The sequence below is a fragment of the Corapipo altera genome, unplaced genomic scaffold (genome assembly GCF_003945725.1).
Source record: "Corapipo altera isolate COAL_440 unplaced genomic scaffold, ASM394572v1 0, whole genome shotgun sequence".
In the NCBI taxonomy this organism is placed as follows: Eukaryota; Metazoa; Chordata; class Aves; order Passeriformes; family Pipridae; genus Corapipo; species Corapipo altera.
Window position 1 is genome coordinate 67,473,752 of NW_020884872.1, and position 18,601 is coordinate 67,492,352.

At 37.0% G+C, this 18,601-nt stretch overlaps 1 protein-coding gene across 3 annotated transcripts in view; it reads left to right on the plus strand.

Moving 5' to 3' along the window:
* Positions 1-6,282, plus strand: part of LOC113950716 (coiled-coil domain-containing protein 169-like) — a 44,030-nt gene extending 37,748 nt beyond the window's left edge. Inside the window, exons 9-11 of one of the 3 annotated variants that reach the window (XR_003528861.1) lie at positions 2,161-2,271; positions 4,490-4,611; positions 5,893-6,282. The gene's annotated coding sequence lies outside the window, so the exon portion shown is untranslated. Of the gene's footprint in view, positions 1-2,160; positions 2,272-4,489; positions 4,612-4,886; positions 4,972-5,892 lie in introns of those variants that run through there. The other 2 variants (XR_003528863.1, XR_003528862.1) reach the window with 2 other exon arrangements.
* Positions 6,283-18,601: the final 12,319 nt, after the last annotated feature.

An 18,601-nucleotide genomic window follows, 5' to 3' on the forward strand; every position in this document is an offset into this window, starting at 1 on the left:
CCTGTGGGCGTTGTAAGCACTATAATTCTGACATGTTCTAGAGGTGTTTCCAGCTCAACATGACAGGCGTTACCGGTTAAATCCTGCAAATGAGTCCATGATTTCTAACTCAGAAGAAACAAGAAGATTGAATGAATGGTAGAAATTGTGCATGTTTATATTTTTATACACCAAAAAATGCAACTAGTTGGGTTTATTGGCTGGCCACCCAGCAAGATGTAATACCCAGGTTTCTACAGTGACTAGTTTCCTGCAGGCTGCTCAGGCCATGGACTGCTTCTGCAGCACAGCAGAGCCCTGATCCTGATTCTGTGTGACAGCCACTTACACCAGTCTAGACTGAGTAAGTGTGAAAAATCATGGCAAGTTTATCATGTTTTTCATTCTCCCTTCCTGAAGGCTAAATGTTTTCTCTGTAGGCAGAAGGACCCTCCCATGGGTAAAGCAGAGCAGTCCACATTTGCAGGCAAAAGTACAGCCACCAGTAGAAATCAATACTCTCTTCTGCAGAATGCTATGGGCATTATTTTTAAGTAATATTTTGAATTATTTTGAATTAATCTGTCATGTTCTGCTGCAGAAACTGATGCAGGAAAGTGTCCTTTATTCTTCCTTTCCTTACTGGCACAAGAACCAGACAAAATCTGCTATTTTGTCCTAGCTGAGAACAGTACAGAACATCTACTATAACTAAATCATTGCCAAAAACCCTTGGGTTACAGAGATGAGCCTGAATGAAACTGTCGACTGTACTGGGCATATTTTTAGTTCCCTCCTCATCCCTGACTCCCCTGCTCTGCCTTTGTCCACAGCTTTTCAAGGAAAAGAGTAGGATATTTGGTTCACATTTTGGATTTCATCCAGGTAGATGTAGCAATTAAAACATCTTCTTATTGCCCAAACTGAGACAAACACACACAAAAAATAATACAGAGAACATTTGTATGTTAAAACTACTTGGGAGCAAATTGAAAGGCGTAATAATAATAATAATAATAATAATAATAATATGTAAAGTGACTTCACTCTGTAAGTGGTTCTTCACTTGAATAACTTTTAAAGTAAGAGTTTTTGTCTTATAACTTAGCTGTAGCTGATTTCAGTTTAAATTCTGCAGGCTTCTCAATCTAAGCAAGAGATCCACCCACAAGAAACAGCTTGCAGACTCAAACCTTTAGCTGGTAGAGTTGGGTGACTTATGTTGATCAGCCTGCCAGTATATACTCTCCCTACTGTCTTCTTAAAATAACAGTAGCTAGTTGAAAATTTGTTTTCATGGGGTTGAGGAAGTGAGAGGAATAATAAAATGAATTTATAAGCCTGGCTGTCCATCATGAAATATATCTCTTGATTCTTATGTGTATTAGCCAGTCACATATGGTACATGGCTGCAGAGTTCGCAGTAATGCCATTCAAGGGGATTTTGACATTTAAATGTCAAGTAGCACCACATTCATTGAGAGAGAGCAACCCAAAAAAAAAAAGTGAAAGTGAGTCTCAGAAAGAAAAATTAAGGTAATGATGGTATGATAGCTTGCCATTTTGCTTACAAGTTGTTTTGAAGATCAGTAGGTAAAGGTTTTTTTCTTTGACGATGAAATATAGTTCTAAAAAGGAATTTATAATGGTAAGCCTCTGGCATAAAAATGGTTACAGCACCTATCTGCTAGAGATCAAATAGGCAAGGCACTTTGAAAAGCAGAGGAAACAACAAAAGAATTACATGACACAGGCTCTGCTGTCTGCCTTCTGCTTCCTTCTTCAAAGAGCTGGCAACTGAACTAACCTTGTCTATGGTCCATGCTTTCCTTCATCCCTTTGCTTCTCTTTTTTTCTTTGAATTTTTTTTTGTCAGACAAAAAACTGGTAGTTCTAGGAGAATGTAGTTATTCAGAAAGAAGAACCAACTGAGTTGGTAAAGGGTCTCTTATTCAGCTTAAAACTCACTGAGTCGTGCTGGCAGAGGCCCCTATGTGCATAGTACTGTTATTTGCACAACCTAAGGGAAATTAAACATTTTTTTTAAGCTCTTGTTGTTACAGCACTTTTATAATAGCCATAACCAGAGTAAAAACCTTCAGGAAAAAATGAAAACATTTTTATAAATTTGTTCTGTTGTGTAAGAACTTAAAGGTGAAACCAACCTTTCCCCCATTCCAGAACAAAAATAGATCAAGAGCACAAATAGGAGATTAAATTCTCAGCTTTTCTTGAAGTCCTTTTGCGATTAACACAGAAGTGTGGTTTCTCAGCTGGATGCTCTCCGTGTCTGTAAGTCACTATTTGTTGTCTACTTTTCCACACCATCCAACTCACCTGAAAATCTGCCTTTGATGTGTGTTGTTAAAATGAGTCTTTAAGCCAGATTGTTAAAAGGCTGACATTTAGCTAGATGGGAAGAAAAACCCACATGACTGTAATGATAGCACACACTCTTTCTTCTCCATCCTTCCAGCTTTCAGAAGGATGAAAGCAGAAGCCTGTCTTCTTTCAAGGCATTTTCAAACTTCCAGTAATGAGTTAGCAGGAAATTATTGTCAGAAACAAAACACCATGACTGCCACTGCAGAGTTCCCTACAGAACTGCCATGCACATCATCAACATGGCTAGTTTGAAACTACCACAGGTAGTTTCAAACTAGCTGCCCGTTGTCAGGGAAAAGAGGCAGCGGACCTTAAATCACTTCCAATATGCAAGATTTCTAGAAAAAACCCCCCAAGACAGTGAAGGGTCTCCCACTGGTAGATTATTATTTGTCACTGCAATATAGAACATGGAAAATGAAAATTAAAGTGTTTTCAAACTCATAATTGATTAGACTGTTGTTTTTACAAAGTTTCTAAATTATGGTTTTACAATCTCATTATTTAATAATGAAAAGAGTAAAGAACAAACACTACAGATGAATGTTTGTAAAAGACATAGAAGACTAGTCAATATATTTAAGTTGACGTAACCAGAAAAATTTACCTGGATCATGCTGAATAGGGAAAAAAAGCAGTAAAATATATGGAAGTAAATTTAAAGAGGAGCAACAAGAAATTCCTCTAGACAGTAAATGTTTATTTTTTTTTAAGCGGTGAACTCACTTTACTTTCTGATGCACCTCACTAATTTGAAGATTTATGCCTGTATGAATGGAAGAAAATATTAATAATAACTTGTTAATCCAGATGTTGTAATGTACAACTTCTATGAACATTACTTTTCAAGGGATGGAACAGTTTTGTCTCTGGGCTCCTCCACTGTGGTACAAAGTCAGGGCACATGAAGTGAAATGGGATTGTGTTCCTTGGGAAGAGCTTGAGCTGCTTTCCCCCTACCAAGAAGAAGACAAGATGGTGAGCACTGTTGTTAATGCATTAAGCAACTACTGCAACACAGCTTGCTTTCAAGGAGAATATAAACTCTTTTGATTATTTTAACTAGAAAACAAATGAAGTATTACTATTATCAGCTGTTTGATCTCCTACAGTAAATAAAGGACAGGAAATTATACTATAGTAATTCCTCAGGTACTATCTGGTTATATAAGTTATATCCAAAATAGGGTTTCTCAGACACTTAGAACTGATTAGGATGTGTTACAGTATTTTACACCCTGCCTAAAAATATTTTCCTATGCTTTACTGAATTTCCCCCCCATCTTTACACTGCAAAAACACTTCAAAGCAATGAAAGGACTCATAAGAGGCATCTGATGCCTGGACTTCCATCTCCAGCATCCTGTGTCATGTCACAGAGATATTCCTGACAGATATGGGTCCTTCAGGATCTGTATCTCAATCATTCTTCTTCACTGCTGACTGTCAATACAGTAGGTCCATGAAACATGCACAAGAAGACAGGCTGAAAGAGTTACAGTGTTCAGACTGGAGAAGAAAAGGCTCTGGGGAGACCTTATAGCACCCTCCAGTATAAAGGCACCAAGTATATGTAAGTCTGTCGTAGATGCTGTCTGAGACTAAATCCCTTGGCACCCTGATGTGAGTTAACTGGAAGTATTCCCAAAAGCAGTTCTGACAGTTTTATATTCATGTTGTGCAGTGCTTTGCTCTCCAAAAACCAGGGCCAGACTTCTGTCTCAGGATTATGTATCACCTTCTCTAATGAGCTGGAAAACACACCAGAATACATTGCTTGGAAATTTAGTAGAAATGACCACACAACAGCTACTGAGGGAGTTTTTTTCACTCACCACAGCTGCCAAAGGAGCTTTGTGCCAACAGGAAAGGCAACATGAGACTGCAGCAAGTCATTAGCAACACCCTAGTCAAAGAAATAGCTTGCTCTGCTACTTCAGGAGTCTCAAACCAGATTTGACTTAAGTGACCTTTAGATTTCTTTCACAAACAAGCAGAAATAATCAAATTAGAGATGCTTTGAGCACTGGTCTGGGCTTTCAGTTTTCCTGAGGATCCTGCTGAAGACCTTTACTGGGCTGATTTATAGATAGTGTGTTACTGTAATTTTTTTTTTTTTACACAGGTGCCTGTCTTCCATTTCCCATCAGCTCAGCCAGCCAGGCTGCAGCCGAGCTCCATGAGAATACCTAAGAGTAAACAGTTGCAATTAAAAAGACCATAAGTTACTCCTTTCTATGGTGGTGGGTGAGTACAACTTGCATTGATCCAGTTCTTCATCCTAGAATCCCACTTTTCTAAATGATTGTCTTCAGCCCTCACCCCTGCCTTTCACAGGCAGCTTTTAAAGCATGCAGAAGTACAAAGCAGAACTTTCTCATTTCCCCATATTTGCAAACTGAGCTTTGCTAACACAGGTTTTCATGAACGAAAGTACTCTGTAAGTGCAGGAGGATAGAATTGTCAGGAATATGATAAAATATGACTGGTCAGGATTAATTTTTAATTTTTTTTTCTTTTAGATTGTAAGCAGGGATGCACCATACTCGTTGGGGCTATGGGGCAATCAATGCTTAGTTCAGAATATGGCAAGCCACAGGAATGGACTCATACATCTCAAGAGTTCTTAGGAGAAGGTGGGATGATTTTCTACATTGGTTAGACCATCTCCAGTCATCAGAGGTTGTGCATTGCTATGATATGCACAGAATGGACTACAGCCATGCTTTCTAGTGTAGTATATAGTTTGCTCTGGATTCTTTGACAACAGGAAATCAGTAAAAGTGAAATAACAAACAAAAGCTAACAAAAACAAGCAGCCTCTGTCCTGAGACTTGACCTAGGCACAAAAATGTAAGCATCAGTAAGAGGTTACAAGATCACTTAATTCTGCCTCTTCTGGTGCTGCTAACAGTTCTTGTCAATTGAAAATGCCTCAGCAGTGTCTCTTAAGGACCTTCCTCATCCCTTTGTTTTCCTCAAGGAATTTATGTCTTACTAACCTTTAAAGAGTTTTATATCTTTGCCCAGCTAGTGTTTTGAAGCCCTGTAGAAGAGTTTGAAATATGCATCTGTGTAGAGTGTGTACCCGGGTATAATAAATTCTGCAATTTGCAAAATTAAGTTCCCAACACGTTATCATATAAGTGTGTTATGTTAAATATCTGGTTATTTGGGCAGGGTAAAACATGATTTTTTTTAAACTCAATTTATATACGGCATTACCAACATAAATATAAGCTGATGGTCAGATTTAAAAATTTATTGAATTCTCATTAAATAATAGTTACTGTGTGCCTAAGTTAATCTTCACTGTTAATTACTATCCAGGTACCTTTTTCTTGCAGTTGAAGTTTATTTAAGTTAAGTAGCTCAGGACTTGCATCTTGACATCTTTTAATATACTGAGTAAGAATCAAGTGTGTGGGTTTCCATCACCTTGATCGGCCTTTCCATCAGCAGGAGAAACTGTGAAGCAAGTAATCACAGCAAAAATAAGATCATCTGCTTTTTTTTTTTTTATTTCAGGCAGAGCACTGTCAGTTTGCAGAGGAGTAAAATTCATACCAATAAGAAGATTAAAGGCTGCTTAGACTACCATCATTTGTGGTCCATGGAGAACTTGAAAGCAATATATTTTACCAGTAATACCTGCATAATTGTGAAATACTAGTAACTTGTTTTCCTGAAATGATTGTAGCTGCCCATGCCTACAAGCTTTAAATAAAGCTAAGTATCACAAAGGAGAACAGACACCAGGCTCACAAGTAAAAATGTCTGCTTTCAGTATGAAAATGTCTGATCTAAGAAGCTTTAAAATATAATTGAAATTATTCCTTCATCCCTACCTTTCCTCCTAAAATGAAATCTTTACACAGTTGCTCTGTCAAAGCAAAATGGTGGGTCTAAAGATAAACTAAAGAATTGTATCTGAATTACTGACTTTCTATTACCTGAAAATAGTTATCTCACATAGGGCACCAAGGGTTATTTATTAGAATCACCAGATTCATTCAAACGTTACCCAGCAGTATGTGGAATGAAGCCTTGCAGGTTTACAACGCTTCCAAGAAACATAGAATCCTAGAATGAAACAACCTTTTGGATTGGATATGATCACTGTTAACCCAGCACTGCCAAGTCCACCACTGAACCATGTCCTTCAGTGCCACATCTACACGTCTTTTAAATACCTATAGGGATGATGGCTCAACCACTTCCCTGGGCAGCCTGTTCCAGTGCTTGACAAGCCTTTCATTGGAGAAATTTTTTCATCTGAAGGAAAATCTCTTTTCATTGCTTTTATTTTTTTAACTTTTTTTTTTAATCTATAAAAAATTTAGTTAATTCGGGGTTGAGTATAATTTGATTTATGGACCTCAGAATCCACAAAAACTAAGAAAAAAACCCAAATTCAAACTTGAACTTCTGGAATAGAAAAACTTCAGGCACCAACAGGCTGGGAGCCATCCACTGAAAAGCAGCTTTGGAGAGAAGGACTTGGTGGCTCTAGCGGATGACAAGATGACCAAAAGTCAACAGTGCACCCCTGAGTCAAAGAAGGCCATCAACCTTCATGTCCAGGTAAGTGATTCTTCACATGAATTTGGTACTTTTGAGACCATATCTAGAGTATTTGTCCAGTTTTGGGCTCCCCAGTACAAGAAGAACATGTACATACTAGGCTGAGAGACAAAGAGGAATTCTGCAGGATGAAGTTAATCTCACTTTCACTATCCTTAATGTCCATGTGTAATTCAGGGGCCCACCGTGTTTTTGTATGAAGCATACCTAGTTCTCTTTAAGGAGAGCTGTTACGGTTTGAACTTTCTAAAGGAAACCTAGCAGTTTACCCAGTTTCATAGAATCGTTCCTTCTGTTTCCTTCTAAGCGGCCCACAGGGATCATCAAAGTCCAACTCATAATCCTGCACAGGGCAGCCCCAAGAACGACTCCTGATGTGATTCTCATGTGCCTGAGAGCATTGTCCAAATGCTTCTTGAACTCTGACAGGCTTGGTTCATCCTGAAGAACTAAGTCTTACTAGAAAGTACATTCACCATCAATGTGCCAGCTCATATGGAAGTTCCGAATTTCTTGTCTCTGTCACTGTTTTGTGTCCTTCACTGTGGACAATGGCAATCTGTTTGCTATTGGAGTCCTCCTGAAGTTCTAACAGCTGTTGTCCTGTTTCTTCAATTAAGTTCTGTGCTGGATGTAGCTCTGTTATCCAGTCAACTTCTTTAAATCAGAATAGTACCATTTGTTTACAAACACGTGATTATAGTGAAGGCAGACTGTCTAGGCTTTTTTTCCCCTCTTCCTTTCAATCCTGAAGAATTCCACACACCAGTTTCGGGTGTGAAGACTGACATTTCCATAATCTAATCAGAATATGCATAAGAACATTCGGACGACTTTCTTCCCTTTACAAAAGTTTAAGTGACACAATCACATTGGGGTGTTTTATTCTAGGAAAGAAAAGAGTACCTGAAAAAGTAGTTTATTCCTTATATTCTGAAATATTATAATAATTACTTTCTATTTGAAAGTAATCAAGATGACTTTGTGCAATTGTTGCGTGAAGTCAGTTGTTAGTTATTTGTTTTCTTCCTTATGCAGTTATTCTTTCTACATAATTAAAAATTCCCATCCAACGAGAAGTCTGCATTCCAGCTGAGTCTGAGTCTCCTAGAGGGAAACAGTTTTTTTGTTATTGCTGATTTTTAGTCATCCCCTGCCGATATCCTGTCGTCCAGTCAAAACAGAATGAATTTGCAAGAGGCTTTCAGCAGCTAAAAAGTCTCTGAAGTTTTGCTGTAAAATAATATGTAGAATGTATTGGAAAACGGTTGAGCTCAGGTGGAATATAAAATCGTAGTAACAACCACTAACCAGTTTGACACACTGAGTTCACTATTGATTTGAAACAATTTCACATAGTTCTTGTGCATCGTCAAAATGGGAATTGAATTTAATAAAGACATTAGAACAATTAACTTATAAAAATGTGTGAGTGAAGCAAATAATCACATAGAAGTTTTAAATGACTCATAAATATTTGATCAAATTTCATCTTACAGTGGTGAAAGCCTTGTCTGTTTTGTCTGAGAATATTGTGACATGCCTAAGAGCAATCAGGTATCTAAAATAACTTAGAATCCAAATGAAGACTTAAAAAATACCCAAAACATTTCCTAATTAGTTTGACTCACTTGACTGCCTGTGGACTATCAGTGCTGATGCAAGGAATTGGCAGATTCATGCACAGTTGGAGACAGAGTCTTCTAGAAGTCACCAAAATAGAATCTGAAGATAATCTACAAATACACAGAGTGTTGTCACTACTGAATCCTGTGAAAATCATCACATAGATCAGAAGAGCACAGAAAACAATCTAGATTCTGGCTCAAACACAGGACAGAAGGTTAATCTTAACATAATCTGTATTTTAAAATCAGTTTAATCAAATTCTTGAACACAGTTGAGTGGACACACTTTTCCTTTCTTTTATTGTATAAGAGAGGCAATATGGTACACCAGTCAGAGATGTGGGAGTCACGTATGTACAGCATGCTTGTGCATCTGTCATACACAGCATGCCAGTGCATGTGGATCCAATACCATTGAGCAAATCTATTCCTTGTTGCATTTTGATGGGGCTTTCTAGATCTTTTATTGCTGCAATATTGCAGACCATAGTCAGCAATATTGAGATTTATTTTCATGTCTCCTGCATAGAGTCCCTGAAAACAGAATTAGTAGGATATTTTCAAAGAGTTGCTTCTGAATGGGCTGACAATCTGAGACAGTAGAAAGGACTTACCCTGTATGGTCTTATGTATTATTGTGAGACATTTTATTCAAATGAAAATTTTGTTGCCCAGTTTATTCTGTATTATTCTTCTGTCTTTCTGTCTTCAGGTTTTTCAAAGCTTTTACATACTTCTCACACTTCTTAAAAGATTTGTGTGAAGAAAATGATACATACAATCACTGTTGTGCTGAAAAATTTATTAAAATATAAGATCTTCATGATTTATTGCCAATTCAGACAATTAACCTGTTGCACTGAACATTAAATTTAAATTGTTTTATACAACAAAAACATTTGGAATACACAAATGCTTTCCAAATATTAATTAGTTATCCAGCTATTTTTCTATCCCTATTACACTGCAAACTTGAAAGTGCATATTACAGAGCCAAACATGTACAGGGTATTAGACAAAAGCAATGGGCCAAATTCAGACTGATGAAGCTCAGCCAGATTGTTGTGTATGATTCAGTAAGCTTTTACTGTCTAATACTTAAATCACGTAACAATGTTATGCTACTCATTGTTTACGTATCTTCCTTTGCAAAGGTGAAATTGTTCTTTTCTCTGTGGAACCACATTTACATAGATCTGACTTACTGAGAAACAAAGCTAAACTCTTGTTAAGGAACACTACAATGGAGGAATGTAAGAAAGGTAGGGGTTCTGCTAATCTCAATTACAGCCTTATCTGTTATCCAAACCTGATATTAGTTACATGAGAATTAGTATCTTGAGCCACCTAATTTATTCCACTTTTTTTCAATTCTGAATTAATCCAAAATACAGATGTTTTGCTGGTCACAAGGTTAGAGGTTGAATACTATCATATACAACTTAACTCCTTATTACCCTATTTTGTTCCCGATCCATTCTTGATTTTGTGACTGCAATAACTCCTGAATGTGCTGAATAACTGAGTAAATAAATCTTTAGATATTTTTTTTCCCTATAGTGAAGATCTGACATGAACAACCAACTCTTTAAATTATTTTTTAAGTTATTCAAGAACAGCTTCATTTATCTGAGATTTAATCTATGGAAAGCACAATTTTCAAACAGGTCTTAATAGTATAGAAGTTCACAAGGTGCTGTGTAATACATAATAATGTTTTGCCATGAAATTGTTTTGTGTGAGTGTTTTCTATAAATACTGTTTGATCTAATGGAGCTTATTTTAGAACTCTACTGAAACAAATCAATTACCTCTTGAAACTTTTCCCAGTATCATCTAGCATACTAAACCCATAAATTTTAGTTTCTAAAACAGATAATTTTATATAGTGCTCTACTACTTTCTGAAAATTTCCAGATTAACTATAGTAGAACTTCCCTTTATAAAACAAATTATTTTTACTCTCTGATGGGGCCTTGTTCTGCTAAAAAAGTCAACTTGATAATAACTTTCCATTAGGAAATAAATTTTCAGTAACTTTGAAATATGTGATTTAAATTTGGTCTTCATTCACAAAACCTATTTTGTAAAATATGAATTTTTAATAAGATCACAGTTCTAATATGCCAGGAAATATTTATATTTCAATGCCTCTGAGCCTGAAGATTTTTTTTTTAAATTTAATTTTTTTACATAATGGTGAAATGGAGGATCAAAGAATACAGTCCTTCTACACCTGTGGTATGCAGTTAAAAAGGCATCTCAGTACTTTTTTTCTGTAATCTACCCAGTAGATTGAAATATGTTGTAATCTGCTGTAATCTGCAGCTCATTTTCTCACAGATCACGGTGTTTTTTTAGTCAGTTTTCTCCTCTCATTGAGTATGTGGAGGAAAGCAAGGAATTCTTATGCCAGCAACTCCCTACACAGCTGCCTATCAAACACCAAGGCCCCTGAAGCTGACGATCTTTTCTCTTTGGCATGCAGTGCTCTCTGTGCATATCCCTAATACCCTGTGTCATTGCATGTCCAGCAGCATAGGTGAAATACTCCAACATGGCTCATACCTGAAACAGAGGTCTGGAAACTTAGGATGACATTCATTTTACCCAGTTTTGCAGCCTGTTTCAAGAATTTTTGTTCCCCATATGTACTTCCCAGGAAGCACAAACTCATATGGAAGGGTTCAGATGCCTAAAGGACAAATAACTTTTTTTACCTTCCACCTTTTTTATGACCTTCTTGGGTCTCATACAGCTTTGAATTGAGTCAAGGGTGGATCTCCCAATACCCAGCTCATACCCTTTTGTGCTCCTCACACCTACTTGTATGAATAATTAATTTTTTTTACTTCTCAAAACAGGAGACAAAACATAACCTCTTATAATTACAGAATCAGTGAAGCTGAAACCTGGAACCAATGGCCACTTAAGTGGTTAATTCCAAATGACGTGGCTGATGTCAAAGGAAAGATGCAAACAACTGGAATCAATTTAGAGCAAGCCACTGAATTTGATTACTTTGAATCTGTGTTTCTTGTTAGAAGTCAGCCTTAGCCTGTGATAAGATATTGTCATTTTTCACAAGTGACTTGGTTATATTTTTTTTAGAGAGCTATTAGACTCTCTGAATGGTTAATGGAGAATTGCGTATTCATAACCTATTCTCAAGGGGTACTTCATATCTACCAAATATTTTAGTCCCTCCATTGTCTTCTGGGTCTCAGCTCCCTGATCGTCAGTACTGTATGCATTAGTCCAGCAGTAAGCACTACTTTAGACTAAAATATTTAGTTCCCCACAAAACAAAGTCTAGGTGCAGTTCTAGGGATAATTCAGGCTAAAAACCATTCTCCAAAGATGATATTACCTTGCACAAGCTAAAATTTCTGCATTACATTCTTACAATCCACTCTCAGTAGTTTTTGCTGCCTCAAGCAGCCTTACATGTCTCACCAAAACAGGTAATACATGGTTTCTGTTTTATGCTATACAAATATTGCTCTTGAAACAAGATCCTCATATTTTTTCAGACAATTTCAACTAGAATAGACAAGCTATTAAAAATCAATTACTTTTCTCAGCAGCCAGGGCACCATATAGGTCCTTGAGAAGAAAGCCGAGGGCTAGTGTGGGTGCAGCCAGATTGTTTGAGTGGGGGAAGTCCCAGTGTGGACATAAGCCATCCTACACCATGTAGGGCAGGGTCAGGGATGTCACTGTAGTGAATGCATTTAACAGTGCGGGTACAGCAAGAGAAACTAAGCTTTACCAATCATTCAGGCAACTGATGGCAATCTCACAATTGTATAAGTGACACCAAACAAAACCAGCAGAACTTGTCCACCACTGCACCTTCCTGCACAAAAGATGTGTGCTTTGTTCCCATGTGTATTTCATGGGTTTTTTACTTTGCTGAGGTATCCAAACACTTTATTATGTATCATGCCACAAAAATCTTTTGAAAAGTCTAAATACCTGTCTTTGGCATACACTTCTGCATATACATTACTTTGCTAATGCAAATAGCTTCATTGGGTCTCAGCGATTAATCATGTATTTAGGTCTTCTTTGGACTGGGTCCCAAACTGTATTCAGAGTATGAGTGAGCAAGACAACTTGGTATATAGGCCTGCTCCACCATGACCTCTAAATAAAAATATCTGCAGTCCAGTGACTTCAAAGACTAATAGTCAGTCCCTTGGGTTTATAATACTTACCTATAATAAAATGGATGCTTTTTTGATCATGGGAAATAGTGTTCAGTTAAACTATATTTTGTTATATCCATCTCCAGGTTTCACTCATATGCCAAATGTCTACTGCCCCTGCAAACCTTGAAATTATTAAGAATTTTGCTACTGTTAGCAATATGCTGAATCAGGATGAGATTTTCTTCAACATAAATGTGCAAATCTGAGATGAACAGCTCAACACAGCTTTTCCGCTCTGTGAACTTGGCTGTGCTTTAGAGAAGCTGAGTTCATTCACGAGAGCTGTTCTTACAGTTTTGAGCAGCACAATCTTTCCTTACATAATTACACTTTTTTGTTCAATCCCTAGCACTTTCTTAAAACTACTAGGCAGGCACACTATTTTATGTTATTTCTAAACAAAGTAAAATTCCATGATTCCTATAGTTTAATTAAAGGAAGAGATTTAAGTAAGTACTTAGGTTTACTGATTTCTATGGGCCTTAAATACATACTTCAGTCAGCATATAGGTAAATGTACTGCTAAATCATAATTCTGGGTTTTTTTATAATAATTGCATTAACTGTCCTGTATTAGTCAGTCTAGGTCACCCATGCTCAGCTGTTGTTTTGGACACCTTCTTCATCTCACCCCTCTAATATTTGTTCTCTGTTTGTCTTTTTAGGAATTCAGAAACTACTTCTTTGTTTACTTTTAGAAAACAAACGTTTTCATGATACCAATTCCCCACATACGCAGTCCTTCTATCACTTGCTAAACATGAAACATCAATAGCTGTAGTTACTGAGGAAGATGCTTCAAATCTAAGGAGAATTGACTTGATTTTATTTTACAATTAATGTGATCAACAGAAATACTACTTCCCAGACATCTTCAGTCTCATGATACCTTTTTGCTGCGGTGGTCAAGATAAAACATGAAACATTAGACATGAACATAAAGCATTGAAAATAAAACAGATGTCCTCACCTCTCTTTCAAAACCAGTCTTTGAAAGAAAACATTCAGCAATGATCTTATAAAGATACTTCATAGAAACCTGTAATGCAATTACAGACAAACCCTCCAGTCCTTGCAATTTCATAACCAAGGACTGTAGCAAAAACCCTTAGGGATGGAGGGGGAATTTTCATTTCCTACTTGGTTTTCATTTGGCCCTTTTGGGTAAAGTAAGACAATATTCAGAGCCTATCATCACTGTTCATTTTATTGTGTTTTATTGCAGACCTATGTCTGCAAAGAAGACAGCAGAGACTCTTTGAACCTGCCATCAAAGATCCATATGAATACTTCACTGATATATTCTATCTGGATAATAGAAGTAAAGGAGGCAATTAAACAGTCTCTGAGGACCACGGAGGCACATCAGGGTGAAAGACAAGCTTTAGGATTAAGGCTTTAGGAGGATCCAGGGTAGAAACTAAGCTGAGAAGATGCTGTCTGACATTACTTGAGGTAGACCTGGTATCATGATTCTGTACTGAGTCCTTTAACTCAGAACTGTGTCACCAAAGGGTTAAAGGGTTTACCTTCTGCTGGTCATGACAAGACACAGCTATGTTCTCTTTGCTGATGCCTGGGCATTATGTCACTACAGGGTTTCCAGAGTGCTTTGTAGGGAGAGGCAGAGATGAATGTGCAGATATAGCCCTTTCTCCCATTATCACACTATACTTATTTCCACAGGCTACTGGTCTGATTAACTAATACTAGTTTCCAATTGTTAGCGTAAGAGAACTGTTAATTTTGTAAATGCCTTAATACTCTATACATAACCTAATAATTGCAAGAGCAAAAATCCCTGAATACAACATAAACTGGGACTAAGAAGAAAAAGGATATCGTGTATCCAGTGGCCTATTACATCCCCCCTCAGCTTTTAGGGATAATTTATATGCCATTTGTATCACAGTCACATGCAAAGGGCCACCACTGCAATATACTGAATCATAAAACAAATGGCAGTATTTTCTTTAGCACTGTTTAGATGGTAAGCATATGCTTGCAAGTATTGCACAAATCACACCATGGAAAACATTTTCAAATGAAAGCCCTGAGAAACCAATGGGCTGTACCTCTCAAACAGCACCTATATTATATATGTATAGGTTTAACCCTGGCTCTCTGAGAGGTAGATTTGTGATTGCTTGGGATAGACTACATTTCCTTTAAGGATGCTGTATCATGTTTCAATTTAAAACCAAACCAAACCAAAACCCCCCAAAAAAGGCAATTTGCTTTCCTTTGAATTTTAGCTTCTTCTTGTATGCAAGAGGAAAAGAAAAAAGGATATATAAGGAACTCATAAGAAAAAGCATGGAGAGGCTAGGATATCCAACATAAGAGTATCTGTGCAAACACTAAGCAGTTAACCTCCCTTGTCTTATTTTACATTGTGTCTGATGTGTGTACATGGGCGTATGTATCTATCCTTTTCTTTTCCTGTTTCTCTCTCATTATCACTGATTGTCCCCAAAGTATATCTTCTTATATCAGGCTTGTAGGCAGTACCTTGTCTTTCATCTTTATATAACCATTCTCCCCCTCAGTTTTCAACACAGTAGCCTGTTTTTAACTCTCAGCTCCCACATGGCAATCACCCCCTCTTTGCTGTATGGCTATGCAGTCCCTCAATTCTCAGCACATACCCATATCTAACTTTTCATAAATTCAGGACTATACCTGTTCAGCTTTTGTTCTGCTGGATTCTACTTGTGAGAAAATGTTCTGGGACTCCTTATGTGCCCAAGGGAGAGATTTTAAGTAATACTATCTTATAACAAAAAATCATACACATAATTTGTTTAGGGTATCATCTCATAAACTTGCTTTTCTTGAGTTTGGAAGATACACTGCTCTTTGTTGTTTCAAGACGGCACATGTGAAATATAAATGGGACTGACCCAACATGGGTCGTAATTAGTGCTCTTTAAAACCTATAATCACAATTTTCATTTTAACTTGAAGATAGATGTAAGAGCATATGATAGCAGATATACGTAAGAGTGCATGTTCCTACTGATTAAATCTGCGTCTTTTTACACATATAATATCATCAGACACAGTCATAATACTATAACCTGCAGCATACATTCTAAAGGCCTATCTTGACTTTGTTTCCTCTTTTTTCTTCCTTCAGCTTTGTGCTTGTTTTATCCTTTCTCATTCAGAAGCTTTGTGTCTCCTCTCTAGCTTGAGAATGAAAAAGTATGAACACCAAAAACTCTGCAGGGAGTTCAGGAAAATCGCTATTACAATGTTGTTTCCTGCGGTTTTCATGGCTTCCTACACAGACAGAACCACAGAAATGGTGCAGAAACTAGGGCAATTCTTCCAGCTTTGCACTATACAGTATGTGGCTATGGGGAAGCTCACTTGTATGTCCAACAACAATAAAGCAATCCCTGTTGAATGAGAAAGGAGGAAGAAGCATTTTTCATTCCAGATATTCAAGGATTCACCTTACTATGGAGTTCAGCCTTTGTTTGTCTAGGGTCACTTCAGCTCCTTTGCAAAATACAACTACCAACTTCTAACAATATTATTTTTATCTCATAAGCCTGTCAAAAGCACAAATTTTGCTATAGGTACATTTTTCAAAACTAGTCACACAAGTGAAAAGTAATTATTATTATAATTTTTTTCTTTCTTTCTAATCCACCTTTTCCTTTTGCTTCCTTCTCCCTCTTGCTCTCTATTTCCATTTGCTGAAGAAAGGGGAGAAAGCAGAAAACAATGCAAGTCATTGGTTTTTCCTGTGTTCAGATACCCACTGTCTGCTGGACTATTTCTCTATCCAGCATCACCAGGGATTAGATAAAATACAGGATCCCTGGAAAGCATAGTCTAGGAGTTACATCTTTGAGCAACTAGTAACTAGGCAGTATGGTTATGCTCCTGCATGCTATCAGCCTGCAGATGTTACACAAGTAAATCAAAGGGGAGTGTTGATTATTCTGTAGTCCTACTTTCATTACAGAATATGAAGTAGCATAAGAAGACAATTTTCTTACTGCGATTATGGGCGTTTGGGGAACATGCTGAGCTGGCCAAGGAATATGCAGGGATTACATAAATGGATCTGTCTGTCAGACATTTGCTGAGACAGAAGTTTTCTGCACTGGTTCAGCTAAAGATATGAAACTCAGAAAATTCAGTAATGCTCAATTAAAAATGAGCTTCTCTAAAGTATGGAGCAAATACTGTCAGACTGAGTACCTACGTGAACTTTCAACATGTTTTTGGCAGTGCTAAGGTGTGGACCATCCATTCTCCCAACAGAGACTACACACACTCTCTGGAGGATCACTGCCAGCCTGCTACCATTGGTGAGCAAATCCGTTCAGCTGCCTCCTCCTCACATGCAGCCACTGGAAACTGTAATCAGATTGGACAAGAGGAGAGAGCTCAAGTACCTTGAATTCCTTAAAATGTGAAGTGAGGCAGCTGGCTAGAGGGAAAGGGTATTTGTGTCTGTGCTGAGGAAAAGATCAAGAAGCTCACTCACCATTGGACATCAAAGAATCGATACAGGCAAGATGTTTTACTGACTGAACTCTATTTGTTCTGCTGCTCTGGGAACAATTTTTTTAGCATCTGTCTTAAAAGTGAGGGAACTTTCTACAACTGATGATAAACTTTGCTTAACCACTTTTACATTATTGGTGACTTTTATCTAGCTAAGTGATTACCATGGTGTTGTGCAGTGCATTTATCACTTCTGGGTTTATTCCCTTTTGCAGGTTTAATACAGTGTTTTACTACCAAAAAAAAAAAAAAAAGTCCAGGTTCTTTACTAAGAATGCAAATTTAAACTATTTCAGGCTGATATTTTTATTTTAGTTTTGAGGCATATTTTTTTTCACCTTTTGTTCCTCAAAACACTTAAATAGCTCAACTAACATGGGAAACAGGTAAAAAAGTTATAATTTTTTAACAGCTTCTATCTACCAACTTCTGCTGTGTACTAGCTTAGACATTGCTCAAATCTAAGATGGTAAAACCAGAACTAATACTCCTCAGAACATTTGTAAAATATTTTGAATCATAAAGACATTATATATACTTAAGTACTTTAGAAAAAAAGAAAAGTGCATTTTCTGAAAGATTAGCTGTCAAATTTTACATTGCTTCAGTTTTCAATAAAAGGCTTTAGACCACTGCCAAACAGCAGTGGAAAGCTATGCTGATGCTAAGAGGGAACAGAGGAAATACTCACATAAAAACTTAAAAGAATCTTCATTAAACAATCAAAACTCATACACATAGAGGATATTGAGGTTTCATGTTTTTCCTCTGCTATGTGTAAGAAATAATACTTTATATTAAGTTACTTGTCATCTTAAAATGATTGAGCCTCATGTTTTCTGCATGGTTTAGTACTTTCAAAGTGGGACAAGTAATTATCTCTTACATAACAAACCATCTGCATGGATATAATTAAACATTTGCTCAGTTGTTTTTGATATTAAACCAGAAAAAGAATGTGTTTAAGAAGCATTTATCATGCAAAAGATGTCAAAATCAGCTGAAAATCCATCTATAATATCCTGGTTAGTTGCTAAGCTTTTGAAGGGGTCTTGAATAGATCTTGAATGTGATGCTGCATAACTCAGGTTGACATGGTAACATGCATAGTAAGGAAAATCTCAGCTTTATTATCAAGTTCATTTTAATTCCCTCCCCTTTTCATATACTCCCTTCAGCTTCTGGAGAAAATGTATCTTAAGAGTCTCTGATTGTAACTCATAATTATTTGGCACAATTAAGATGGTGTAGTAGTCTTTTATTTTGTAGGCAAGAGAATAGTAG